The sequence below is a fragment of the Passer domesticus genome, chromosome 4 (assembly GCF_036417665.1).
Source record: "Passer domesticus isolate bPasDom1 chromosome 4, bPasDom1.hap1, whole genome shotgun sequence".
In the NCBI taxonomy this organism is placed as follows: domain Eukaryota; kingdom Metazoa; phylum Chordata; class Aves; order Passeriformes; family Passeridae; genus Passer; species Passer domesticus.
Window position 1 is genome coordinate 59,020,040 of NC_087477.1, and position 27,660 is coordinate 59,047,699.

At 38.0% G+C, this 27,660-nt stretch overlaps 2 long non-coding RNA genes across 9 annotated transcripts in view; one reads left to right on the forward strand and one right to left on the reverse strand.

The window, feature by feature from the left end:
• Positions 1-27,660, reverse strand: part of LOC135299351 (uncharacterized) — a 46,072-nt gene that overhangs the window by 17,597 nt on the left and 815 nt on the right. Inside the window, exons 2-3 of one of the 5 annotated variants that reach the window (XR_010361333.1) lie at positions 8,592-9,307; positions 5,736-5,819 (exon numbers count right to left, since the gene is read on the reverse strand). This is a non-coding gene — a long non-coding RNA (uncharacterized LOC135299351). Of the gene's footprint in view, positions 1-5,735; positions 5,820-8,591; positions 9,308-26,087; positions 26,150-27,660 lie in introns of all 5 variants that reach the window. The other 4 variants (XR_010361335.1, XR_010361334.1, XR_010361337.1 and 1 more) reach the window with 4 other exon arrangements.
• LOC135299350 (uncharacterized) overlaps positions 23,551-27,660 on the forward strand; it is a 41,825-nt gene continuing 37,715 nt past the window's right edge. For all 4 annotated transcript variants that reach the window (XR_010361329.1, XR_010361330.1, XR_010361331.1 and 1 more), the window contains exons 1-3: positions 23,551-23,901; positions 26,322-26,426; positions 26,562-26,648. This is a non-coding gene — a long non-coding RNA (uncharacterized LOC135299350). The remainder of the gene's footprint in view (positions 23,902-26,321; positions 26,427-26,561; positions 26,649-27,660) is intronic.

Here is a 27,660-nt window from a genome sequence, read left to right on the forward strand (position 1 = left end):
ATTTATTTACTTTTTCATTGAAATACAGAAAGTTAGTTTCTTTCTCCATTGTGTATGAAAAACGTCAATTGAATTTCAAACATTACAGTTTGAAGCTTGTCGTCACATTGAGCAGATGTAAATGGTACAGGAGACTACTTGTGAAAAGCCAGATGTTCATACTTGTTCCAGAGAAGCAACACTCTCATCTCCTTTGGATTATTTTATACCTTGGAAATCAACATTCCTCTAAACATCAGACTATGAATGAAAATCTGTTGTTTTCTATACTTGGTAAATATGTTTTTCAGAATTGAAATAATAAGGCTATCATGAAATTGGTCATTTATTGCTCCTGCAATTCCAGCCTAATTAAAATTAGTCAAAGAAGCTGCAATGGGAAGTCTTAGGATTCCTTCTGAAATGGTATTTTTCTAATGTGCAGTGCTCTCAATCTCTTTTCATAATGTTTGACGGTGGTATGTAATTAATATTCATGTCTTTAATTTGGTGTCATGGCTCAGGAATTATACTCTCCAATTTAGTGCTTCCACTGAGACTTTTTAACCCATGCATGTCTCATTTGTTCTCCCTCTCTCCCTGGAGCGGGATGGAGAGGAGAATTGAAAGCACAGAAGAGAAAATTACAGATTGAGATAAGAACAATTTACTGGAAACAACAATGAGATAGGAAAGTGAACAGCAAGAGCAACAATATAGATAAGAAAATGTACAAGACAGGCCAACAATTCCCATGTGGTTGCTCAGAACCAGAGTAACCCACCAGGCTTATTTGATCAGATGGGACCCCTTCTCCCCAGCAGAGACTCCTTTCCCCACGCCCAGCAAAGACATGAGGTGGTAGAACAACCTTTGGCTCCTGGCCGTGCGCCCTCCTGGATGCTGCAAAGATTAACCCTCTCCTGGCTGAAACCAAGACATTTGGTTAAAATATACAGTCATGTTTATTGCACAGAAGAACTATCCTGATGGATAGATGCACATCTACAGTCCCAGCTATGTGTGCTTCTTTTCTAATGCATCTCCGTTCTCAGCAGTTGTCTTTCTTCCTGAGATTGCACCATTCACAACTTCTTGAGGAGCTGGATGAAATGAGTCAGGATTTTTCAGGATTAAGATAAGATCTAGTAAGGCAGCCACATTAAAAGAGCAATGAAGAATATCCCTGCTAAGTCCAGAAGGCTACAAAATTCCTGCAGCAGCTGTAACTAGGTCACAAAATTTTCCTTAGCTTTCCTTTATAAGTAAATTAGAGGCTCCATGGTTTAAACAAAAGCTATGCCACTGATTTGAGCTTCACCATGGTCTGCATGGGAGGTGGAACAGAGTGTAACCTCTGCTCTCTCTAGAGGTGACTACAACTCTTGTTTAAACACTTCTGCCTTCTAGAGGAGACAAAGATTTTTCTGACCTAAAGCAGTTTCTAGTCTAGAACCTCCAAATTTTAAGAAAAACACAAAACTAGAAGGTGATGGAATTTTCATCTCAGATACTCTCCTTAAGGCAGAGAAGGTCATCTCTAAATACTTTAGCTAAATCTCCTGGGATGTATAGGTGCAAATGTTACTTGTCTTAACATCAACTACAGAAAACTCACTTTCAGCATTGTGTTTGAACAGTGAAATAGCATATTTGTTTAAGCAACACTCCAGCTGTGGTCTGATATAAAAAGTTATCTGAAAAGAGAATATCTATGGCCACTGGGACTGACAGTCCAGTAGTGACCAAGCAATTTCTTTACAGCAGGAGCTGTCTTTCAAAAGACTGCTAATCATAAAGAAAAAATACCTTTTTATTTACTATATAGGTGCTGGGATTCTTTAAATTAATTAATTAATTAAAAGGCAGTTTGGAGACTTGATAGACCTCTGTGTAGAAGGTTAAGTTGTTTGCACTTATTTGAAACAGAACTTTAATTGCAATTAAACCTGATGAAAGTGAAAGGCTATTTCAGAAAAGGGCCAATGAAGGAAAAAAGTAAGCTTTGAAGATTCAGTAAAATTTTTCTGCCATAAAAATAAAGCCATTTAGAAAAATACTGCATATGTATGAAGTCAACTATGTATTCATCAGCTGAGGCTTAGCCAAGAGCATTGTGTGAAGGTGTTGAGTCAATATGGGAATGACAGTAGCTAATTTTGAGTCCAGCCAAGCATGAATGGGCTTCATGGCTTTTTTTGTTAGTTTTTTTCTCATCTTTTCAGAGCTGTTGAAAAGGTAGAGTTATGAAGCTATCTTTATTATACTAGCAGCTCTGTACTACACCTGTCTAAGTTTCATAATACTGTGCATAGCCTCTTGCTATATTCAAGATTGCCAAAAATAAAGGCATAAGATCCTGCAATACAGCTTAGTAGCTGTCCAATTTATCACTGTTTTGCACTATGTTGACATTTCAGAAACTTGAACTTGCAGAACACCCAAATGGCAATAAGATCGAGAACAATCAAATACAGTTCTGAAAAAACTCTGTGTTACCTTTTCTACTAGCTTTGTATAAAGATGTATATTATGGAAAAAAAGCAAACCCAAAATCAAAAAGCACAACAAAAAAAAATCTCCAACCCCAAAAAACCCCATAGTAAGTTTTAAATCTAAACTCCTTCTAACTGATTTTTCCTTTTTTTTTTCTTTCTCCTGAGGTTGCAGCAATTAACCTAATACTATGGTATTTAATGAAATTAATCTAATATTAGTACAGCATTTTCTAGCAAAAATAGATACTCCAGCAAATATTAGTGCCAGCTAGGATTTCAGTTCTCAATAGGAAACTAGATTCTTTATCTCAGACTTCTCATTTAGCAAATAATGGCTATATTCAGCTGTATACTCACTATAATTCCCATTTTTATAACCTTATCTAGCACATTACAGGAGTGGAGTTGCTACAGCGCCTTTCTGTTTCCATCCTTCTACACCCCAAATGGTAAAAGTCAGTGTCAGGGTGTCAGTTTTTAGCTGCTCTCCATGTTTGAAATCTCTAGTGAGGAGATGATAAATTGAGAAGGATCATGAGATGCTTGTTTCTGTGCTGAGGTCTGCTTGCAATGCAGCTGCTGCTCTGTGGTACAGTCACTTTTGGTAGACGCTCACTGGATTTGCCTGCCTGACAGTTCCAGAGACCCTACCCTTCTGCTTACGAGGGAAGTGAACATACCCAGAGGGCATGTTCTAACCAAATCCACTTTCACTCCACCTCATTGTTACTAGCATTTGATTGCTTACATATTTTAGCTGGTTTGTTTATTCAATTTGAATATAGAGTGTTCCATTTCAAGAAGTTGCTCTCTGTGGACTTTGGCAGAGAAAATTTTGTGTTCTTTATTGCTATTGCTGAGATTATAGATTTTCAAATACCAGCGTCATGATTTCCTGATAAACTGTCCTACCCTGAAGATGGATGCCCCTTCCTCCTGGCCCTTGGTTATTGAAATAAGCTGAGAATATTCACCTGATTTTACTGAGGATGACCTTAAGTGGAGCAAAACCCATTCCTGTTGATTTCTGCTCTCTGAGGTTTTGAGGGTGGTATTTCTTTCCATTTTTCCTCACATGCTGATGAAAAAGCATGTGAGGACAAAGGGGATCTGCAGCTTGATTCACCATTGCTTCAGACTTCACAAATGCCCAGACTGAGAATTTGCAGATGTGGAAGTCACCTAATTTTTCAAAAATTACTGGTCTTATTGTGAGCTAACTGTGATGCTGCCTGCCTTTGTTACTGCCCCACTGCAGGCACTGTCTCAGTGGGCAGGAATGGCATAGAGGAGGAGGTCAGCCCATCTCTCAACAAGTCAACACACTAGCAGAGGAGTGTGAAGATTGTTGCTGTTTGAAATGGGTGACCTTAGCCATGGTGATTAGCTGTGCTAGCAGTCCTTTAACCAGCACGGGCAGGAGGGAAAAAGGTCTGCATGTGGCTCTGATTTGTGTTACTCTCCCAGCCAGCCCGAGGTGCCATTCGAGGCGTGGGCAGTTTTTGCTGTCCCCAGCCGCCTGCCATGAAGTGCTGCTGCTCTTTGCTGGCCTCTGTGATTAAACAGCACTGTCTGATTTAGTAGCATCTAATGCTCATCTTGATAACAAGACATACAGGACAATAGAGAATGAAATTAAATTATCTGCAAACCCAGTGACCCACTTTCTATTTCAAACAGAACAGAAGGGTTTAAAATATACAATTTGTTCATTTGCCTCGCAGAAGAATGTATTGGGAAGAAATGGTTATGCATTGCATAATACTCCAACAAGAAAAAGCTAATGTGATATGACAAATTATATGTAGAACTGCAATGATAAAATAAATTGGTCTTCTGGAGATTATTTTAATTGTTGCTTTTTGTCTTTCATATGCAAATAGACAAGTACTGGTCTTATAAACCATTTTACAGCTAAGAGCCTGACTTGTTAGCTGCCTTGTCAGTAACATTCACAAAGTGTCGTCTTCCCAGTGCAGCGAATATGTATAAGAAGGATCAATGCAGAATGACTCTCTTCATTGCAATTTAGACTTCATATTCTTAGGTACTTGAAATTCAGAGAAACAGGTATAATAGCAGCTGAAATTTCAATCTTGCCGTAGAAGCAAATGTATTTCTAATTTGCCAGGTAGAGAATGCTGAAACCTATGATACAATGATGCCACCTACTCAATCAACAGGTTCACTATCTGTGTCAATTGGTATGGAACATAATTACCGTTGTTTTAAATAATTGCAGCTATCAGTGCAAACCTTTGAACAACAGGGAGCATGTTCAAAAACAATAACCTTTTCAGGAATTAATGGTGCTATAACTTTCTTAAAAGTTCTTTTCTTTTTCTGCTTTTGCAACTGTCTATCACTCTTCGGCTAATATGCACATATCACATACTCACCTGAATAATTTTTTTTCCTTTTTTCTTGATTTAATAAAATGAAAGGTCCTAGCAACAAGGCAAAATGATAATTGAAGAAAAGATTTCTACAAAGAGACGTGTTGTTTTGTCTGCTTGTACAGTGCTTGTACAGTGTTCCTTTCTCATCAGCTGCTTCCTTACTTCTTACTGTTGTGTAAATAGCCCATTAACAAATTAAAAAATACTAGGAAAAAAACCTAAAGGGTCTCCTTGACTCCTATCAGCATTTATGATATATGTAATATATATTTAAGTATGTATCTTGCTGACCCAAGGTGAACCACTCAGCAGTTAGAATGCAAACCCCCAAACTGAGCTGCCTGATCTTAAATTTACCTTCAACAATATCAATATGTATACTAGTTGTTCATGATACTGAGCCAGTGGGGTTTTTTTTAACAAAAACCAGGGAGACTGAAAGTAGATAGAAAAGAAAGGCTATTTTGTCTGTGTCCTGTCCTGAAACTGTTCTGTAATGCTATTCCCAAAAGATGTAAAAATCCCTTTGGACTGCAGTGACTTTCTGCAATGACAGTTGAGTCATATTTTTGTCAGGTTTTATGGTGTCATTTTTTATGTCTAAGAACTAGCATGCTAAGTTTAAATTTATTTTTTCAAATAATAAAGGCATTGTTAAGAACAGTCAGAAACCTTTGCTAAACTGCTAACCATACTTTTCCTGACTCAAATATAAAATAATAAACCTATTTTATTTTAGCTTGATTTTTAGATTTCCAGTGAAATGTTGCCCATTGTTGAAACAAATTAAACCAATTTTTTATGCCTTGTATTTGGATTCCCTGGTGCAGATGGATTGAAATCACAACACAGTATTTACCTCCACACTTATACATCTTTGCTTCTCCCTCTGGCCACCTATATTAACAGGACTTAGTTTCATCTTAGTTTCATCTTCATGAAACTAGGAAAAAAAAAGACAGTGTAATTAAGAATATCATATTAGGATATAAAGTAAGGACAAAAAATGTTTAAGGTAGTAAAGACATTTCTCAACATCTTTATGGTATTTACAACAGCACATTCAACTCTGTCATATTCATCTGATAAATGGCAATGACTGCAAAAGAGGAAGAGCTCACAGGGATACAGACAAACACAGATATTCACACAGAGATGTGAATCCTTGGTGACTTTAAATCTCATTTCCTTGCGGCAGAGGCAAAGACAAAGTAGGAGCAATTTCATCTTGTCATTTAAACTGAGGAAAATCTATGATGAATCTTCAACATTAAGCCTGCCTATAATTTAACCTGAAAATGCTGAAAATTGTAACTTACAGTAGTAATAGATGTACCTGGTATTCAGGGCATTTACACAGATTGTTATTTATTGGTTATTTTTTAGCTTGAGGTTATGCTCAGTAAAACATGCTGTCAAATCTGACTAATGCCACTGATTATCATTTATAGTGCAGAAGGATAGAAACAGAAAAGACAAAATATTGCATTTACTTAGTGATATTAAACAGTCAGTAGCTGATTATTGCAATAATCATTCTTCAGATAACTCCTACCTGTGAGTTAGGGTATTTCATAACAGATTCCTCAGCCTCCTGGGGGAGTGTCCCACTCATTAGAGATATAAAATATACTGTGAAACTTGATAGCTCTAAATTTCCCTCCTTGTGTAAAAGAGCACTTGCTCTGGGTACTGAGATATTTGTACCTACCAGAGCAGCAGGTGAGATTTTGACATGATAAGACTTGGTTTCAGAAACCCAGCTGTGCCTAAAAAGAGAATTTGGCAACTATGTTTACAGCCCTGAGTCTTGTCCTTTTTGCCTGAAGGAAAGACCTAAATAGATCTGGGAAGGGAGGTACTGAAGGCAGCTGGCAGATATTTTGAGAAGCAGAGCATCCTAACTCTTGGATGTGAGCCCTTCAATCCCTTCCCAGATTTGGGTCACAATTCATCTCCTACTGCTATAAGACATAATTTCAGAGGGGGGAAAAACTATTATGTCTGCATATGGAGCCTGTGGGTTTCTTTAATCTTAGGAGCTACTAAGTTTTGGGGCCTCGTATCAAGCTGTTCATTAAATACTTGCAAATTCGAGTTCTTTTTTCCCCATCTCTGATTTTCAATCTACTGACAGGTGGAAATAGAAATGTAAGATATGTAACTGCTTAGAAGCCCTTTAGGGTTTCTGCTAGCTGTGGGGATGTGGGTAGTGGTTTCTGCTGCCATGGCATGCAGATCCCTGCCCATTATTAGACTCAGCAGGGTTTGGAATCAGCTAGTTAAGGAGTCTTTTGCTCCTAAGGGTTAATATTGCTATATCTGCCTTCTCCTGGGGAAGAAATGCTGCCTGGTGTGGGTGAAGAGAAAAATGAGCAAAATATGGATGTCTTGGTCAGAGAACAGTGATTAGTTCCTCATTAAAGAGACAGAGAGAGAGACACTGTAACTATAGTAACCACTGCATATATGATCCTCTACCCACCTCATTGTAACCCACGTGGTTACAATAAAGATTTCAAGCTATTGTTACTAGTTTGAACAGCCATTCCTCCAACTGAAGTCACATAATAAATGCTTTTCAAATATGCATATATATATATAAATGTATTTTTATATTCACACACATACACAGACTCAGAGAAACTGAGTTTCCTTATGATTAGCTAAACAGATGGATAAAACCACCAGTATAAATATCCATCAGTGGTATATGTAATATTTTTTTCTTGCTGACTAATGAAAAAGAAATGCCATAATGACTCAGGGACCACGTCACCATTTACGAATACTTGTATCTGTGCATATATTTCTAGTCTCTGAGCTATTACATGTTTAATTTCATCTGCTTCTTTCTAATAAAATACTATTAACATTTAAAATTTGAGTTAATGAAGTATGTCTCAGAAATCCTGCTGCCTATACCAAAGCATGTTTCTGATCTCTCTCAAGCTGACGATGCCATTAACTTGTTCCACTGCACTCCACACCTGGCTAACTGCATTAATGCATGATACTGCTCACCTACTTGGAATGAAATGACTAACATTTAGCCCACTGATATGATCAAGCAAAAACCTGAAAAAGACAAATTGCTGGCAAATGTTCTCCCTTCAAAGGAGGTCATGGCAAGGTTTACAATATTCATCCTCCTCCATCTGGCCAAAATATTAGTTCTCTACTAATATTAAAGGGCAAATATGAGTTAAACCTAATGCCTTAGCAGCTATTTCCAAATCTTGTATTTTATGGACGTTTAGCTAGAAATTCTGAGAGCTTCCAGACAGCAGAACTGAACATCTTTCTTTGGTTTGAAACTGATATTTCCAAATAGCAAGTCCTTCCATTTACTTCTGATAATGAAACCACTTAGCTGTAATAGTTCTATCAGCATTAAGGGGACCAAATTCCAATCAAAGCCTACCAAGATAGTCTTTGCTGATAGTCTTTGCTGATATGATACAGCAATGAAATGCCAGAGATGATCAGATAGATTTTTAAACAATTTCTCTTTATAACAGAGGAGTCTAAGTCCAGCATCCTAGTCTTACAATGATGAGTATACTTCCAGCCACTGAAATGTGGGGGGCTTTATGGGTCACAAGAACTTTTTAAACTGGTTAAGTGAAAAGTGTTAATTTTTTACTGTTCTGAAACAAGCTTCTGCGTGTTTTCAGCCTGCCTTTATCTTTTAGAGTGAAAAAAATCCTTTCACCTCAGTGAAATGTCTCCACTAGTTTGAATACCAAGGCAGAATTTCACTGAAGTGTGAGCTCCACTGAAATTTCTTCTGTTTCCAATAAGATACAGATTTCCTTCTTTCTTGAAGAAAAATCAGGCTCTTAAGGGTCAGGACCTTCCTGACACAGCTCCTGGGCATGGGTTGCAACTCGCCTTTTGTAGCTATAGGGCCATCCAGTGAGTTATCCTGGCCCTCACAGTGAACACTGGCCTCAGTGATTCCTGGGACATTGAGTTCACTTTTCTTGCATGTCTCCTGATCTGGGAGCATGTGGAGGCTGAAGTTTCTGAGGTATCCAAAATGTTCAGCATTTCCAGACATTTGCAGACCACTGTGGATAACTGATACAGTTATCACAGAGAAAAACCTCTATGTGTGAAATCAGCCTCATCACATCAGGGCTCTGTTATGTTTAGACTGAGGTGCTTTGGTTTCCCAGAGTCTGCTCCTGGTCACATTGCATAACTTCTGCCCCTTCTTCTTCTTCTTGCCTGGGTGTGCAAGAAACAGCAGCAACTCTGAGCAGGAGGGCACTGACAGGTGAAGAACAAGGAGCCCTGTATTATTTGTCTTTAAAAGCTACTTCAGAAAAGGTTGTGAAAGACTGTATGTGGCCTGTAATTACTTCTTGTCAGAGTATGTCAGAAACAACCAAAGAAGCTCTTGAGATGTGTTGCCTTAGGTTCTTCCTGCCAGTAACACAGAAAAAAGAAATTTGTGACACAATTCTAATTTGTTGTTTAGAATACAGTTAATTTTAAACCTGTCAATTAAAAAAAAAGCAAACCCTACAAACCCATCTCATGTTTCTATTATATTTGAAGCACAGGATGTCAGCCTGAGCATCTTGGGAGAGGTTTAAAGTTTTTGTCATTCTATAAATGCAGTGGTATTTTCAAGTATATCATGATGTACTAGCAGTTACTCTTTTTCCTCTTCTACCTTTGAAACAGAACAATACTTTCTGGGATATTTCAGAACACAGAACAGGCATTCCTTAATCTCTGCAATACTTTTTGTAATTAATGATATTTTCTTTTTCATACTGCATGAATTTTCTCATTCATTTCTTCCCCTTTCAGATCAGTCAACGGACAAGGAGACACCTAGAATGTCTTTTTGTCTTTGCATGTGAAGTAGTAGGGTGAAATATGTTTTCTCTACAAGATTCTGGCAAGACTTTAAATTATGCATATCCCTCCTGATGTCAAAAACTGTTTTATATTTGTGCAACTTCAGTCTCTGAAACAGGGAAGCAGAGTATGTGCATGTACAAAATGAACACTTGGAGCAAAGTTAGGCATCAGTTAGTTGAGCCTGGCATTTAGTTACATCTCTAGAGCTGAATGACACTATTTTTTTTTCATTAAAGATGAAAGTCTGCTGAATTTCAAACCTCGTTTTATTGTCTGTATTTCACAATGTAATTAGACTTAAAGATCGTAACATAACTTTTCCTGCCATTTGCAGGGAAGGATGGGGCAAGGAATAGAAATATCATACAGATGAAGAGATGCTTTGGGATTGGTGTCAGCAGCAGAATTTTGGTTTTTTTGATCATGGGTTGGTTTATATGCCACTGAGCCTCCTGGCAACATATGGGTCCCACCTGTCTCAAAGTGGTAAAAGAATCTTACTTTAAGGGTTAGCAGGGCTTGTGGAGAGAGCTTCAAACTGGGTTTGAATCAGGCTGGAGAAAAGGAGGCTCAGGGAGGAGCCTTATCACTCTCTACAACTACCTGAGATGAGGAGGTAGTGAGGTGGGTGTTGGTCTCCTCTCTCAGGTAGCAAGTGACAGGATGAGAGCAAATGGCCTCAAGCTGTGAACAGGAGTGGTTTGGGTTTGGTATTAGGAAAATTTGTTTCAATTTTTTTTCATGGAAATGTTTTTTTCATTTTTGTCCTTGCTATAAAGCATTGGAATAGGTTGCCCAGGGAAGTGCTGCAGTCACCATCCCTGTAAGTATTAAAAAATGTGTGGGTATGGACTTGAGGACATTAGTGGCAAACATGGTGGTGTTATTAGGCTGATGGTTGGTCTTGATGATCTTAAGGCCTTTCCCAAACTTGTTGGTTCTACAATTCTATGATTTTAACTTGTTAATTACATCAAATTATCTTCAGAAATAAAGTTGTTAAGTTTTGTTTCCCTTGAATTTCCTTTTTATTATTTCAGTTCGTTTAGGTATTTTATTTTATCATAGTGAATGTTGTTTTGTTTGGGTTTTTCTGTATGTTTTGTTTGTTGCTGCTAGCCATGGTCACCACTTACATGTTTGGACTGCATACTCTTCTGTTCATTGTCAGATTAAACAGCATAGGGTTTGCTTGTTGAGACAGGTACAAGCTGTGAGCTTGCCCGTGGTCCTGGTACAGTCAGCTTCCTGAGCTAAAAACACTCAATATAAACTTAACTCTATGACTAGATCTGGGTAGCTTATGTAAAACAAACTGGTTGTTTCAATTTCCAAAGTATATGTGGCACAATAAAAGAGAAAATAGGAAACTAATGCTTTTTATAGTAGTAAAACCTTGATCCAGGTTTCCTTAGCTTAAATGCTTCATTCAGCAAGATGTATAAAGAATACTTGCCCTTAGTTTCAATTGAGCCAAGGAAAATTCAGCCTCTAGTCCTTTATTTCTTTTCACCTCCAACCTCTTCTTTCAATGTTTTTTCAAAAAGCAGTTAGTCAACTCTTACACTAAAATAGCCATCACATTCAGATGGGAACAAGAACCTAATAGTGTCTAGTGTTTAAAATACTATTTAGGAGTCCCATTTAGACTGTAGTATTTAACTGTCTAGGTCTTGAGGTGAATCTTGGCAATAACTCTTTACCAAAGTTACAGTATTTCTCCCAACACATTGTCAAGCATATTTTATGTTAGTTTAGGATCCTTGGTGACTATTCCTCGACTCAGAACATCTTGTTATTGCTTTACTTTCCTTATGCTTCAACAGCTTGAGCACCTGTGAAATACTCCAATTTTGGTCAGAGACCTGGAAGATATTTCAGCCTCATGTGATATTTCTAGTCCATTTACCCCACTTGGGTATTTTGTTTGCCATGGCTTGCAGTTGGGTTGCATTTTATAACTGCAAGTGACCTCTGCCACACTGGCCACTTTGCCAAGTGGGAGGTAGCAGCATTCACAAGGCAGATACCCAAATGCTGAGCTATGCATTCCCACAAAGCTTTCACTATCAGCTCCTTCCTCTCCCTTCCCAAAAGCTGGCATAACTTATCAGCTCTCCCAACATTTTCAGTCAGACACGACAAAAGGGTAGAGATCTCAAAGATATGAATTGGTCCTAGTTTTGTAGATGGCTGGTGAGAGAGGATAGATTTAGTTTTCTCTCTGACAGAAAGTCTGGGCCTTCTGAGCTGCAGGCTTCTACCTTCTCTTTGGTTCACTTATCACCCAGTACAATGTGGGATAGAAATCATACAAATATGGGCTGCTTCTTTCTCCATACAGAGAAGAATAGATTTCCTGAGCTTTCCTACTCAGAAATTATTTGTAGCTTTTTGTATTAAACTAGCAACTTCTTGTCAAGGTGTAATCCAGAGCAAATTTTCTGATAACTTTTTTTCTGAAGTCATGGAAATATTCAGCCTAGATTGGCATAACAGTGAACAACTGCTAGCACCAATGAAGGAATGTCACAGGGACCCTTGGTAAATATGGATTGCACAGCATGAAATCAGAATATACTAGGAGAACAAAAAACATTCACATCTGAAAAGAGGCTAAAATGGAACAAAAATTGACTTTAAATAGAAAATATGAAGACTCAGAACTGGGATGGGCCTATTTTTGAGGAGAAAATAAAATGAAGAAGTTTCATGTGAGGCCCTGTAAAGGTGGCAGAGGTTTATTGAAAGATGCTCTTGAATTTCAGTAGTGTAACTACCGAGGCTGCAGGCCATGAGGCTACAGTAATGCAGAACACTTGAAAATATACTGCAAAATTCACAGATGCACCATTCCTAACTGGGTAGCAGAAAATGTTGCCCTAACCAAAGTAGAAGCATATGTACTCTTTACCTGCATATACTCTGAAAAAACCCAAAAAAAGGCCTTATATATATTTTACATGTTTTTGTCATAAATACACCTTTTGGGCCAAGTCACCAAACTGCATAGGTGGACAAGGCACCCAAGCTAAAGGAAAAAAGAGGACATTAAATCCAAGGTGGGAGAAATGCCAAAAAGGGAATCAGGACCAGCCATTTCATTCTCTGCACCAACCTTTTTGAACCATATCGTGTAAAGTCCCAATTTGGGAGGCAACACACTGAGACTGTACTTACAAAAGCCTGCTGAACTGTGTGCGCCGTGAAGGTCAACTGTTAATGTTCATCAAAGGGCTTGACCAAGAATTAAGTCAGTAAATTCAAACATAATGTTTTACACAAGAGAAGGAATCATTCTTCTCCAAGAGCATGAAGATTTATTATTTTGGTTCTACTTGAATGTCCTGTTTGTCTGGAATCTGAGTTGGCTTCAGGCATATGTTTCTGTGATAATTTCTGCATGAAAAGATTTGCATCACTTCACACATTGAAAAACTGAAAAAATAATTGTAGGCCACAGGTCCTACTCCAGCTTTACTTGCAGTTTATTTTTAAAGTAAATTTGGTATGGTATGATCTAAAGCATGCAATGTTTTGCTCTATGATATAAAATGTTTAATTACTTCTGTAACAATCTAGTTAGTATTGAAGTAAGAAGGAAAGACTTTCAAAAACGTTCTCTTCTCCACCACAGAAAGAAAATGAAAAAAGGTTTGTAGAAAAACATCAAAATAATCATGAACATAGAAAGCACATCCTGTGGAGTTTCAGATATGTTAAAGTACAAGGAACCAGACAAAGTGGAAGAATAGTAAAATATAATGTAACAGGGTAAACTATAAATTGAGTGAACAACTGGAAGATGACAAAAATCTATATAAAATATAGTATGAAAGGCAACATTCCTGTATATGCCAGATTAGCTTTATTAACATTAAAATTTTCATGCTGCAAGAGACGTACTAATAGATATAGTCATGATGGGAAAAATAATACCTAGAAGGTTTTTTTCCTTTAATTTTAAAACAAATTTAAGAATATTAAATAAGAATGGACAAACTATGCAACAGTTCAACATGAATCATTGTAGCCTTTTGGATAGTAATGGATTCCTGACAGTGCACAGGTACACTAGGTCTTAACATTAGCACTACCATACTCTGCTTAAGATGTTTATAAACTAGGTAACAAAGACATTTGAGCATCAAATATTCTAAGGTTTTTGTAAAATCAAGTCCTGCATTCCAAGATGCTTCCAAATACTGTTTTTTTCAGGTGGGGTTCCTGGCAATATCAGTAGCACAAAATTAGTCTAAGCTTTAAGGTACGTTACAGTGAACTTTTTCAACAGCAATGAGTAGTAAAATAGTTATAGTTTGCAAAAAATAATATATGTGTGCATGAAAATGAAATAATTTTACAGATTAAATGATTAAATTGTAAAACAAAATCCTAACTTGTGTAAGAATTTATATGCAGGGATAAGTGAACTTGTTCAGAAAAATATTAAACATGTTATAGGGAAGTTTGATATAAAAATCTACTGTAAATTATCTGATGCTTTTAATGTGGAAATGGATGTCTTAAAGAAAATCAGGATACCTGCGAGCGCTATAGTCTCCTACATCTGCATACACTGTCATGGTGTATTGTAAGAAGCATGAGTTGCATTTACCCTAAGTTTATTTAATTCCTTTGTTTACAGCTGGCTCAGGATCCTCTTTTTCTATGGAAATATAGGCATACCAACCCTATTTAATTCCCCTGAACTCCACTAAAATGGTAATGATTTTTCTTTAATTGTACCATAGTACCGGTTAAATCTGTGTAACTAAATCACTTAAATTGTTAGTAATACTCCCATTTAAAGTGATAATAGAGGGTAATAATACTTCCTAATCACAACTTCATAATCACAGTCATAACTTTTAGACTTTCAAAGTGTGGTCAGTAATGCAGTGATGAAGCACAGTGTTGTTTCTCATCATCTATAGCTGCAAATTTTACCTACAACTGATGCCTATGACTAGACTGCAACTGCTGCGTCCACACCTGATGGAAACAACTTCTCACAATAGTTTTCTGCTTCCATAGGCCTTAAACATTCAGCATATGAGTGCACCATACCATGCACTCATATGGTCTTAATTTGTGTTTGTCAGCGTAGCAAATTGCTTATTCTTATGGGATTTAAAGCACGGCACATACAGTGAGCCATTGCAGGAGTGGAGACTATTTCCATTAGGAGAGAAATTAGTATATTAGTGCTTCAGAGTTTTACTGTTATTTACTTGTGAAAGTAAAAGTCCTACCAAAATTCTAAATAACCAGCAACACTAAAAAACAGTGGCTAAATGGTGCTTGGAGTTCTTGTTTTGACATATTCTCTATTCCACTTCCTTCTACAAGCAACAGGCTTAGATTGCCTTAAAAAGATTATCTAGAAAGCATCACTAATTCTTTCTTTTGCATATGGATATTGTTTAATACTGCAACAATCATAGGACCTGAGAAATGTGTATTTGTTAATAACAGCTTAATGAGCTACTCTTGCAGAAAACGAATTAGTCTCTGGGTTACAGTAATTTTTTTAAAAAAAGAAACGCATCGATAAATCTTTTTTGTGGTGTTTCTTTAGGTAGATATTAGATGATGATGTCAGATTCAGTGCTGCACTCTTCTGCTAATGATTGCATTGGATCAAGGGGAACACTAACAATTGCAGATTTGTCAGAAGCAAGAAAGCAAGTAGCTGAACCAATGCTTGAACTGTAATTAAAAAGAGCCCTGTAGCTAACAAGAAAATTGTGATAAACGAAGCAAGAAATTGCTTGTTATCTGTTGTGTCAACTACTCCTTGACATTAATGTTTTTAGAATAAAAGAGTAATGAAAATATTCTGTCATGTTTACAGTTGCAAAACTTACCAGTCCTAATCATTATGTGCAAAGCTGAGGCATGGGATGGGCAAACTGACTAGGGGAAGAAGAAAAAAAAGGATAGTTTTTAATTATGCTTATCTGTCTCTGATCAAAACAAAAACATCTTTCACTGCTAATCTATTAATGACTTTGGCCTTTACCTCCTGCCCAGTAGCTTTTGGTTCACTGTTGCAATCTGACCAGCAAGCGATTATGCAGGTTGGTACTGTGCATTGCTTTAAATCTTTACTTAATATGTTTTAGCTTAAAAACAGATTTAACCTGGGAGCTGTTCCTCTCTTAATACAGCAGGTTTTTGGTAACTGCAGACTACCCAGGTTGAAACTTTTGCGTACCTTTGTCTTTTTGAAGCCTTATGAAAGCTAATCAGGAAATTATAGTCCTAGTAATTCTTAGTTTGATTGTTAGGTGGTGTACTTGAATTATACCATGGCTATATGATGAAATTCATCTCAGTAATATGTTGAATAATGCAGCTCTGAAGCTTAGGCCTGTTGATATGACCAGCAGTGAGCTATAGAGATGAGTGGAAGGTCACTCAGGCTTTGTGAAAGCAACTATGCTTCAGCAGTGAGCTGAAAACACCACTGGGGTGATTTTTAGGCTTGCTGTGTCAGCAGCCTACTTGTGGTGCTGTGTCTCCCATCCTTAGCAACAACAACAACTGCTTAATGCCAGTCCCTGGGCCTCCTGCTTTGTCCTGGCCTGAGCCCAGGATGTGTCCCCAAGCCTGTGGACCACTGTGGGCATGGTTCCCTCCTCCCATCCATCAAGGGTGGTGATGATATGTGGCTGCCCAGGCCAGGCGCTCTGAAAGCACGCTCCCATCTGCAGACTGCCCTTGCCATTCCTGGTTTGGTGTGCCGAGCTAGTCCTCAGAGCTTGTCTCAGAGCTTCTCTCAAGTGAATTGTATTCCAGCACAAGGTAGCTCCAAAATCCTTGCAAGTGTCATGTATGTGTGTGCGTTCAGTATTCTGAACATCTGGATGCAATATTTTACCTTATTAGGAGTGAGCCTTGATCTGTTCCTATTGTCAGACACCAAAAATCTGTGTGGTCTTGATGCTACAATTTTCTGACAAAACCAACAGAAAAGTATTTTCATCTCCTTTGTTCTTTGCAGAAAGCTTTTAAGTACGCTTTATCTGAAAATATTCTAGTGTATAACTACCAAGACAATCAATTGCCACAAGAAAGCTCTTAGATATGAGTGATTAGTGACTAGAGGCACTGATGAGCTTTTAATTATTTATTTCAGAAGTAATAGGATTTATTTGTAAAAGAGGTAAGAGTAACACATAAATTTATTATAAACCTCAAGGCACTATTTATAAGTCAAATTTACTTAATGGATTTAGAGATAAAGATTTTTATTCATCTATTTGTTTTATACATGTGAAAAAATACATGACGATAAACACATCAGAATCTCTATGTTTAGCTTAGATTACTTGTATCATCATACTAACAGAGATTCCTAGTGATGGATGATGCATATAGCATAATACATCCCTAACCACAATTTTTTTAGCACAGCTCTCTGCAATCATCTTGCTGAGAAAGGATGTAAAAAAAAAAAAATTAAGACTATTTAAGATGATCTCTGCCACCATCAACTGGCCTGGCAAGACATCTTCATCATCAAATTTACATTAAAAATGTTAAAGTTGTCATTTCTTGCCAGACGTCCCTTCTCCACTGGAATTCCTCTGGAAATTTACATGAGAAATTCCTGAGAAGCTGCAGTGGCAATATTCTGCAGCCACTGTATAATTCCTGTTACTCTTTAATAAACTTTAGTGTTTTGTAAAGTCAATGGCATGTGTTGTTACTGATTTAGTTCACCCCTCTACCATGGCTGATAGTTTCCTACTTTATCGTTTTCCCTCCTTGGATAATCAGCAGTATCCTAGAAAAAAAAAAAAATCTGCTGAGTGAAACCTTTAGAGAACGTGAAAAAAAAATCTGCCTAGAAATGAAAAGTAGGAGGCCATGATTTTTAATGTAGTGTTTTGAGTGATCATTTGATCATAGCTGATGCATACCTGTGCTGGGAAGAGATACCAGTCATCAGAAAAACTCATAAGAAAAGTCAGTAATTCAAATTTGAAACTGAGCAAAAATTAAATTTGAGATGAAGTCAGTTTGGCCATTTGTGGCCCAATGGTTGCAGTTCAAAAAGATATTATAATCTTTACAGCAATTACAAAGTGATATACAGTGGCCTATTTATGCTACTGTATGTCACTACAGAGACTTATAACATTCTGAGCGTGAAATTCTATTGAAATTAAGAAATAATACCAAGAGTTCCTGAACTGAACACTTAAGGTTGTTTTATGCTGTGCTGTTCCATGGATAAACAAATGCCCAAATTATGCTATATTTTGCCATATAACAATTGCTGAACTCTTTCAAAATAGAGCAATCTGTAAAATAAAACCATTTCTGTCATAATTGTGCTTTGTTTTCTTTAAACATTTTGACAGGGTAATTTATCTCCTAAGTGCCAATGTCCAGGAAAAAAAATCTGTTTGCTAATCTCTTTAGTTCTAGGGTTTAATGTGATGTTAATAATCATGCCCACAACTTGCATAGATTTAGCAATGGCATGAATCACAGCACAATTATATCTCAGTGAATTGAGGAATTTGTAAGCAAGCCAAAGTACTTAGCAGTTCCTGCTGTAAAAGTAGTATAAGAATATGGTACAGTGTTTCCAGATGCAGTTCTATTACAAGCTGCAGCAAGAAATGTCAAGGGGAAAATTTCATATTTTTGTGTGAAAGAAGAAGCTGTTCATGATAGGGTGATCTTAGTAGCCACAAAATAGTTTCCGTTCAGGCAAGAACAATAGAAGTGTAATTATTAAATATAGAAACCCAGGAAATTCCAGTCTAAAACTACCCTGTAGTGATGCACATTTGAAGGTTGCTTTATCCAGATTGCACAGTAATTATTGGTTGCCCTATCTCACTACTGCCTGGCTTTTTATTGCTGAAAGATTTACTGCCTTCAAAGACTGGCACTGTCCTGGGAGCTTGTGGAGGCTTCTGTTCCACTGGAGGGAAAGAGAAAGGCCTGGCAGAGGAGGGGTGGGGAGACCCTGTTATACCTTTTCTTTTTCCTACAAGAAGATAACTTATAGAAAACAAGGTCTAAGGACCTGGGGGGGCTGTCTAGTCTGGCACAACTGAAATAACTTGGCCAGTGCTTTACAACCAAATGATGAGCTCCCCTTTGGCTTTCCAGGTTAAAAAAGGGAATGGAGTATGCCCTCTGCTTCAGTTGCCATGGAAGGGGCCTGTGACTCTGGCCTCCAGAGTAAAGCAGGGAACTCTGAGGTATACAGTTCTTCTGGCCCAAGAAGTACCAATTATGTATAAATAGTTCCTGACAAATGTTTGTGTGATGTGGTCTCAAAAACTGATAGTGATGGAGATTTCTCTATTTCTAGGAAGACTACCTTAGGAAAGCTATCACAATGTTTAAGGCTAGAAATACATCTCTCTTGATCTCCAGACCAAATGCCCCCACAAAGTGCAGTATAAGTCTGTTGTTCCTTAACCTTCCTAACAGAAACAGATTGATCTACTCTCCTTACAAGAAGATTTTGTATATCAGAAGGATGCTCAGTCTCCCTCTAACTTTCTTCTCCTCAAACTAAGTCGCTGCAATTAATTCAGTCATTCCCTACAGGGTATTTTGTAGCTCCCTGATTATTTTTCTTGTCTTCCTCTAGGTTCTCTCCAGCTGACCCATGGATTTCTTGAAACTGATACTCTGTGGGAAGCAGCAGTGCTGAACAGAGCAAGTTGGATGCCTTTCCTACAGCCCCTTTTTTCTATACATGCATCAGGACACAAAAACAGCTTTTAGACTGATGTTGCTGGCTACTTAATTACTAGGTCAATAGACTTTCTTCTTGTGTTTGGGCAGCTAATTCCATCTAAGAACAAACAGAAAGTACTTTTCCCCCAACCAAAAACAATAATTTCAAAAATTTCTCAAGATTGATTTTAAATTTTAAGAATTGATTAAAAATGTCACCCAAACTTCAGTGTAATCAAGCTGGAAAATGTAAGTCTGTTATACCTGTACAGTTAAAATATACACCCTACCTTTCCATATGTTTACAGATCAAGTACTCTACAGAACTGACATATCCATACCATAATTATGGGCAGTGAAAGCAATAACTATACCACTGTTAACCCCTTTATCATAAAATCATTTAGGTTAGAAAAGAACTTTAAGATCATTGAGGAAACCTTAACTAAATCCTGTCCAGTTTGCTCCTGCAAACTGTTGTATTATATTCTGTTTTATTGTGTTCTGATATTAGAGGGCTTTTAATACAAAGAGCATCTTCTGGCTAATCTTCTAACTGTTGAAGTGCACAGAGAAACCAGCTGTGGTCAAAATATTTAAAATATTTCTTAAGCAGATTTGAATATTCTGGACCAAACTCTATCATCTTTTTCACAGAAATCTTCATCTGTATGTTAGTAAAGTATCTTCTAACTGAGTAGATGTAACCTTTTTCCTTGCTCTTGTCTCTGGATTATTCTTTTACTTTGAATGTTTGATAAAACATTCAGCAGAGCCTGAATTTTGCCTGTCACTTTCTCTTTGTGAATGTTCTTCATTACTTCCTTGAGTTTACTGCTCTGTTTACTTCTGTCTCTATAATTCATTGCAGTCTTTTCTTAGTCTTTCAAATTTTAGGAAGCATCAGCATTTTCTCTCTTTTTGTTCAGTGACAGTTTGTCTTCAGCTGAAGTCAGTTGATGGCTCTTCATTGCTGGTAATATTTCTGTTACATTAATTTCTGCTGTCACTATTTCTTAGTAGGTAGACCACTGCCAGGAACACTGTAATAAACTGCCACCATGAGGCATTAAATAAGTCATAATGCAATAATGTTGATGTTGAAAGTAATATTCATTGCACGATGAAACAGAGATATCTAGAGGCTTTTGTAAGACTGTAAGTCATATCCCATATGCACTGTAGTTTGTTGAGCTGTATACAATGACAAACAGAATCATTCTTTAATAGTGTTAGGGTGGCTGTGGATTATTTCCTTTTTTCTGTTTAAGGTAAGATGGCATCAGTATTTTTACTTCCTTTGTTGCCTAAGATCTTTCTGGTAGTGGAGCTTCTGTGTGTATTTAAATTAGCAGAAACATTTACCCTCTTCTCACCTATGCTATGTGCATTATCAGTAAAAGTAGCAAATAAAAATTTAAAGGAGTAGAATGGTTGCAGCAGTAACTTGGAACTGCCTAAGGACAAATGAATTAGGCTTTAGTACCTCAGACCACTTTGTAAGAAGACTTTTTAATTTTCAGAATTCATAGTTCAGCAGTGTATCTCTACTGCTTAGACACATCTTAGCAGTGTAGGTGGTACATACAGTGTAGATGGTACCTACATACAACTAAATACATTTGTAAAGGAGGAGTCTTCCAGCACCTTCTCTTTCTGTTGTGCCCTGAGCAGCCTTGCAGCTGATGTGGCTGAGCAGCTGGGTACTGACCATACTCTGAAGCTTCTGTGAGATCCTCAGGCCACTCCACCTCTCTACCTCCAACAAAAGCACTCTCACAGACATGAACTCTAAGCACCAAAAAATTTATATGGGATCAATAAAAGCCTTGAGTTCTATGGAAGTGCCTTTCATATTAGTTGTTTTATCTGGTAGGTTTTTTTCTATGATCATCCAGTGCTTATTTTAATTGGAACTCAAAAGGTAAGGGGGTAGGAAACAGGCAGAAGTACCTTCCTGGCTATGTAGTGTTCCTGAAAGAATAACTCTGAGACGTGTGACTTGCCAGTGTTGAACATTTGCTTAAGTCTCAATTTTAGTTGTTATGACACATTCAACACCTCTATTCAGTCTTCCAGGCAAAGCATGCAAAAAACCCGTATTGGGTGATCTATAAAGTTTACAGCAAATAGCATCTAAATCGTATACTACAGTGAATAGACTCTGGTTTGTTGGCACAGTATTACCTTTTTCCCCATATGTAACGTCTGATTTGTTAACAAAACTGAAAGAAAGACTGCAATTGTAATTAAATAGGGATGTATGGTGTAAAATAGAAGTGTAATATAAATATGTAAAGCAGAAATATTTGCCATTGTTTTTGTTCTTTTAATTCTTCCCAAAGATGTCATAACCTGTCAGACTGTGGCCATTTGTCTGATTTGAAAATCTTTCCTTTCAACAAAAAGTGAAATGTTTCCATGGAGATCAGCCAGAGATAGCCAAATGACGAACTTCTTGGCTGTACTTTCAGTTTGGTTTCTATGGTTTCCAGACAAGGAGGGGGTAATGTGAAGTCACTGAGCTTTCTTTCTTTCCTTTCTTTCTTTCTTTCTTTCTTTCTTTCTTTCTTTCTTTCTTTCTTTCTTTCTTTCTTTCTTTCTTTCTTTCTTTCTTTCTTTCTTTCTTTCTTTCTTTCTTTCTTTCTTTCTTTCTTTCTCTCTTTCTCTCTTTCTCTCTTTCTCTCTTTCTCTCTTTCTCTCTTTCTCTCTTTCTCTCTTTCTCTCTTTCTCTCTTTCTCTCTTTCTTTCTCCCTCTCTTTCTCCCTCCCTTTCTCCCTCTCTTTCTCCCTCCCTTTCTCCCTCCCTCCCTCCCCTCCCTCCCTCCCTCCCTCCCTTCCTTCCTTCCTTCCTTCCTTCCTTCCTTCCTTCCTTCCTTCCTTCCTTCCTTCCTTCCTTCCTTCCTTCCTTCCTTCCTTCCTTCCTTCCTTCCTTCCTTCCTTCCTTCCTTCCTTCCTTCCTTCCTTCCTTCCTTCCTTCCTTCCTTCCTTCCTTCCTTCCTTCCTTCCTTCCTTCCTTCCTTCCTTCCTTCCTTCCTTCCTTCCTTCCTTCCTTCCTTCCTTCCTTCCTTCCTTCCTTCCTTCCTTCCTTCCTTCCTTCCTTCCTTCCTTCCTTCCTTCCTTCCTTCCTTCCTTCCTTCCATTTTCTGTTTTTCTTGCTATCTTTCCTTCCATCTTTCTCTCTCTTTCTTTTTTTCTCTCTCTCTCTCTTTCTCTCTCTCCCCCCCACCTTAAATTTTTGCAGGTTAAAGGTTAAAAAAACAAGTTGTGTGGGCCCACAACAAGCAAGGGTAATTATTGTCATCTTGGTCTTTGAAACGCCTTACATAGGTCAATTGTGCCATTTTACAATTGCCTTTATTGTAAGATAAAGAAATAAAGAAAAAGTGCTAAGACTTTCTTAGCATTCTGAGCAAAGTTATAGGGAAAATAAGTTTATTATGACTACATTTACCTTGACTGTGCACACAATGAGAAAATGGTAACAGGATGACACTGCATACTTCTTTTTAAAGGATACAAAAACTAACAATGAAATACTGCATCTTGGAAATATCTCAAGGCCTTCAGAATAAGAAACGCTGCAGGTCTCACTAGCAATACTAAACAAAATGGAGAAATTTAGGTATTAGAGTAGTAAGCAGGGTCAATAATGGATTTCTATACAGTGTCAAGAGAACTCCATAAAGCAAAAGAAAACTGTCACCTTGACATTTAAATTCTCATCTTCCTCTCACTCTGCACACTAAAGTTTTCTTCAAAAAGTTATCACATGGTTGTTTGAAACTGGTAAATACATTCTTTCCTTTCCTACTTCAGAGAATGTTACAAAGCACACATTCCTTCTTCACAGATCCAAATGGTGTTTTCCTCTCCATCCTGTTTCACTGTTTCTGCCTTTCCCAAGTACAGCAACACAAACTAATTTCCACTTCTCAATTTTTTTCAGGGCTAATTCAGTTCTCTCCTATCACCTCTGCCATGTTTCTGAGAAGGCAGCTTCTGTCTGTTGCCTCCAATTGCATCCTTCTTTTTCTGGCTGCCTTGCAGAAACATATTTATGACATCACAGAAAGAGTCTTAAGTAAGAATGAAGAAAACGAGAGGTGATGCTATTGCTAACTCTCTGAAGTGAGGACTGAATGAAGCTTGATGACTTACAAAGGCTCTTATATCTGCCCAGTATGTAACACTCTGCAAATTTAACTGTCCATGCTGTCTCCAGACAAGAAACTGATGAAAAATGAAGTGTATCGCACAAACTGCTGTGATGTCTAAACCCGTCCTTTTCAAAAAAACAAACAAGAAAGAGTAAAGAGTAGGAACTAGTTTAACAATTCAAGCTACACTCTTTCTATTGAAAAGCCTGGTTAAAGAATTGAAAAGCTGGCCATGATCCAACAACTTCCGTGGTTCTAAATTAAAAAAAAGGTAAAGAACTCTTAGATAACTAACATAGGGCACAATACATATTGAAAATAAGATCACAGAATATTATTCAGACATAAAAGATCTTATTTCTAAAAGCTTTGAAAATATTGGAAGTCTCTGCAGAAGACAGATGGTTGGTGGTAGCAGAATTAGAGAAAGAGACCAGAAGGCATCACCAGCCTGACCCACAGTAAATTAGTGAGGAGCGTACAGTACCTTAAACATGTGCAGCAAGGGAAGGTGGCAGGTGCTGCTGCTTACCCTGCAATTGATTCCTGGTCACAGCATTCCCTGTTCCGCTGGTGAAAGGAGATGGGGAGGTGGGAATAAACCTTGTAAAAATGGCACAGGGAAGGGTCATCCCTTCCACTTACAGCAGTCTCCCCTTAAATTGTCATGTATGACTACAAGACTGCAAACACCTGCAAGAAGATGGAACAAGCAGTGGGAATCTGGTACAATTGTTGTCTTAAATACTCTGAGGTGAGATGCAGTTTGCAGAAGCATTGCCAGGGGAATCATACCGAAACTGGTCTGCGTGGTATGAGATCTGATTAATACAAACATCCAAAATATCCATCCTTTACCTTGAGATCACTATGTGAATAGAATTTTTTAGATAATGAAATGTAATGGTAATCTTGACTAAGTAATAAAAGACTAGTTCACTGATGTCCATTTGTAAAGCATGACAAAACAGGGTTTCATCTACATGACAATTCTTAATTGTGTTCAGTACGGAGTAGAACTTCTTACTGGCTTGCAGAATAGCATCTTAACTCTTGTAGAAAAGATTCTCCACGATGTAAAATATTTTCCCAGAGGGTATAGACTGCATGTTGCTTAGTGGTTTAGCTTTCACTGAAGACTGTGCATTGTGTTATTCATTGCCATTACTCTGCTTTCCTTTAGTTATATAACCTGCTAAGAATGATAGATAATTTTCATAAGTTTTTGCTCATCAAACCAGTATTAGTTGAGATGTGGTCCATGTGCCAGATGTACTTTATAGTAAAATTCCTGCCTTCTACACTGTGATTCCATTGCCATTGCCTGCGTACATCTAAGAACTGTCTGCTATCTTTGTATCTGGGAAGGGGTCAAAGAGCCAAAATACTGTGGTGTCTATCAGAAGCTGCTCTCATTTCACAGAATTACAGAATTGCTATGGTTGGAAAAGACCTTCAAGATCACCTAGTCCAACTGTAAACCTAACACTGTGAAGTCCACCGCAAAACTATGTCCCTGAGTGTCATATCTATGTCTTTTAAACACCTTAGGGACAGTGGGACTCAACCTCTTTCCTGGCCAGCCTGTTCCAATTCTTGACAGCATTTTGGGAAGGAATTTTCCCTAACAGTCAGTCTAAACCTCCCCTGGAACAACTTCAAGCTGCTTGCTCTTCTGTCACTTTTTACTTGGGAGAAGAGATTGACTCCCATTTGGCTACAACCTCATATCAAGCACTTGCAGAGAGTGATAACATCCCTGAGCCTCCTTTTCTCCAGGCTAAACACCCCCAGCTCCCTCAGCCACTCCTCACAGGACTTGTGCTCCAGACCCTTTACCACCACTGCCCTTCTCTGGACTCATTGTAGCACCTCAATGTCCTTCTTGTAGTGAGGGGCCCAGAACTGAACACAGGATTCGAGGTGTGCCCCACCAGTGCTGGGTACAGGGGGACAATCACTGCCCTGGTCATGCTGGCCACACTGTTGCTGACACAGGCCAGGATGCCATTGGCCTTCTTGTCTTAACTGGCCCATGCTGGCTCCTGCTTGTCACTGTCAACCAGCTCCCCAAGGTCCTTTCTGCTGGCAGCTTTCCAGGTCTCTGCAGCAGTTTCCCTGCCATGACCAATCACACATCCACTGTGTGAAGAGCAATGCTTCTTTTTGACATGTGCCAGATGTGCATCCTGCAACATCCATGACCTGCAAGGATGAATAGAGGAGCTAGCTGTTCTGCCTGCTCCCCCACGCCACAGTCCCATGACTGATGCTGCCACACAGCAAGGATGTGACTGCACTTTGACTGGGTACTGGATGTGCAAATAATCGTGACAGAAGAGGGGGATGCAGCTTCCAGTGCAGCAGAAATAAATCTATGGCCACCCTCTGGCTGCAAGTGTAGGTGTCACTTCCCTCCTCTGCACATTTTTGATAAGTTGAAATAGAATTACATACCATAAATTATCTTCAGCAATCCACGTCTCCTCAGTTATACCTTTCTGCAGTGATCTCTGTTGCTTAGAAAAGGAGAATAAATTAACAAGCACGAGGGTTTTTACCTCTGACTGCAGCCCTGGGCTATCTCCCTGTTATCAGAACTCCGTAGGAAAACTGTTGGTTTTCACCCTTCTGAGGAAATCTTTTTCACTTAAGCTCATGACTCTCCTTTGCCTCTTTTAATCTTGGCAGAAAGTCCTCCCCAACCTGAAGCATAGATAAACATGCTTGGAGATGTCTGCGAGAATACTTGAGTGTTATTCTGACAGTGTAAAAAAACAAGGAAATACTTCTGTGGTAAGTCTGAATATTTGGCTTTTGAATAAAAAACTGGAACAAAAAAAACTTCAAGAAAACAAGCCTGATGTCATCTAGGTAAAATTTAAAGACAAAGTGATGTTAACTGCATGTTTTTGCTTAAAATCCCCAAAGGAATTCTCAGAGAGACTGTGACCAGTGAAGTCAGAAGAGCCCATAAAAACAGGTGGATGATAAAGGCTTCAATCCATGGTGAACTAGGTTTGTCTTTGCAAATTCCAAACAACAAAACTTTCTGATGGAAGGGAGAAAGAGCTAAAAAAATCAAAACCAAAACCAAAATCAAACCAAACCAAAAAACAAAACAAAAAAACCCCCAAACAAACAAACAAAACCCAAACAAACAACAACAAAAAATATAAAAGAGTTCTTAAACTTGCTGGGAGAGCTCTGTGATGTGCTGAGGCACTTCCAATACATATATTCCCCAACCTTGACTACAAAATGAAAATATTAGATCCCTCCACAAGTCTAGCCATCTCTTTCCAGCTCAACTTACCCTACCACCTAACAAGCATACTATGACACTGCTGACAAGAAGCCAAAATTTAATGCAATTTTAGCTGCCATTGACACATCACTTTCTGCTGTAGACATGCAGGACACTGAGACTGTAGACTTTTCATTTTAACTCAGACAGTATCTGCACAAGAAACTTCTAATTGCTCCAGAACTTGGGAAGCCTTAAGCAGAAATAATAGGTCAGCTACAGAAAAGAATAGCAAACATTTTTCTTTCTTTGCAAAATTACTTCCTAAAAGTATATAGTGTGGTGCAGGAAATTAAAGGTCTCGAAGTCAATGTTTTGAGTCCTTTTCATATTGAAATTGAACAATGAAATTCAAGATTTTTAATCAGAATTCTTTGAAGAAGGTATATTTTCCTCTTTTACTCAATTTATCTGTTCAGGATATTATATTGAGACATCCTTTGTGTGAGAAAAGTTATTAATGATCTGCTTTAACAGTTTTTTGCTTAAAAATTTGCGTTTATGAGCAGATATATCAAATATCCTAGTAAAATCTGTCTCCCAAGCAGTCCCAACACAATATCTCCATTTGCATGGCAGCAGCAAGGCTCAGTCATATTCATTCCCCGTTCATGCATCCTTCTCAGGTCACCAGATCACTTGGCCAATTTAGATAACCTGTCCAACTCAGTGAATTTACACGTGGGATGGCAAAGAGATGCTTTAATGTGGACATTTTCACTC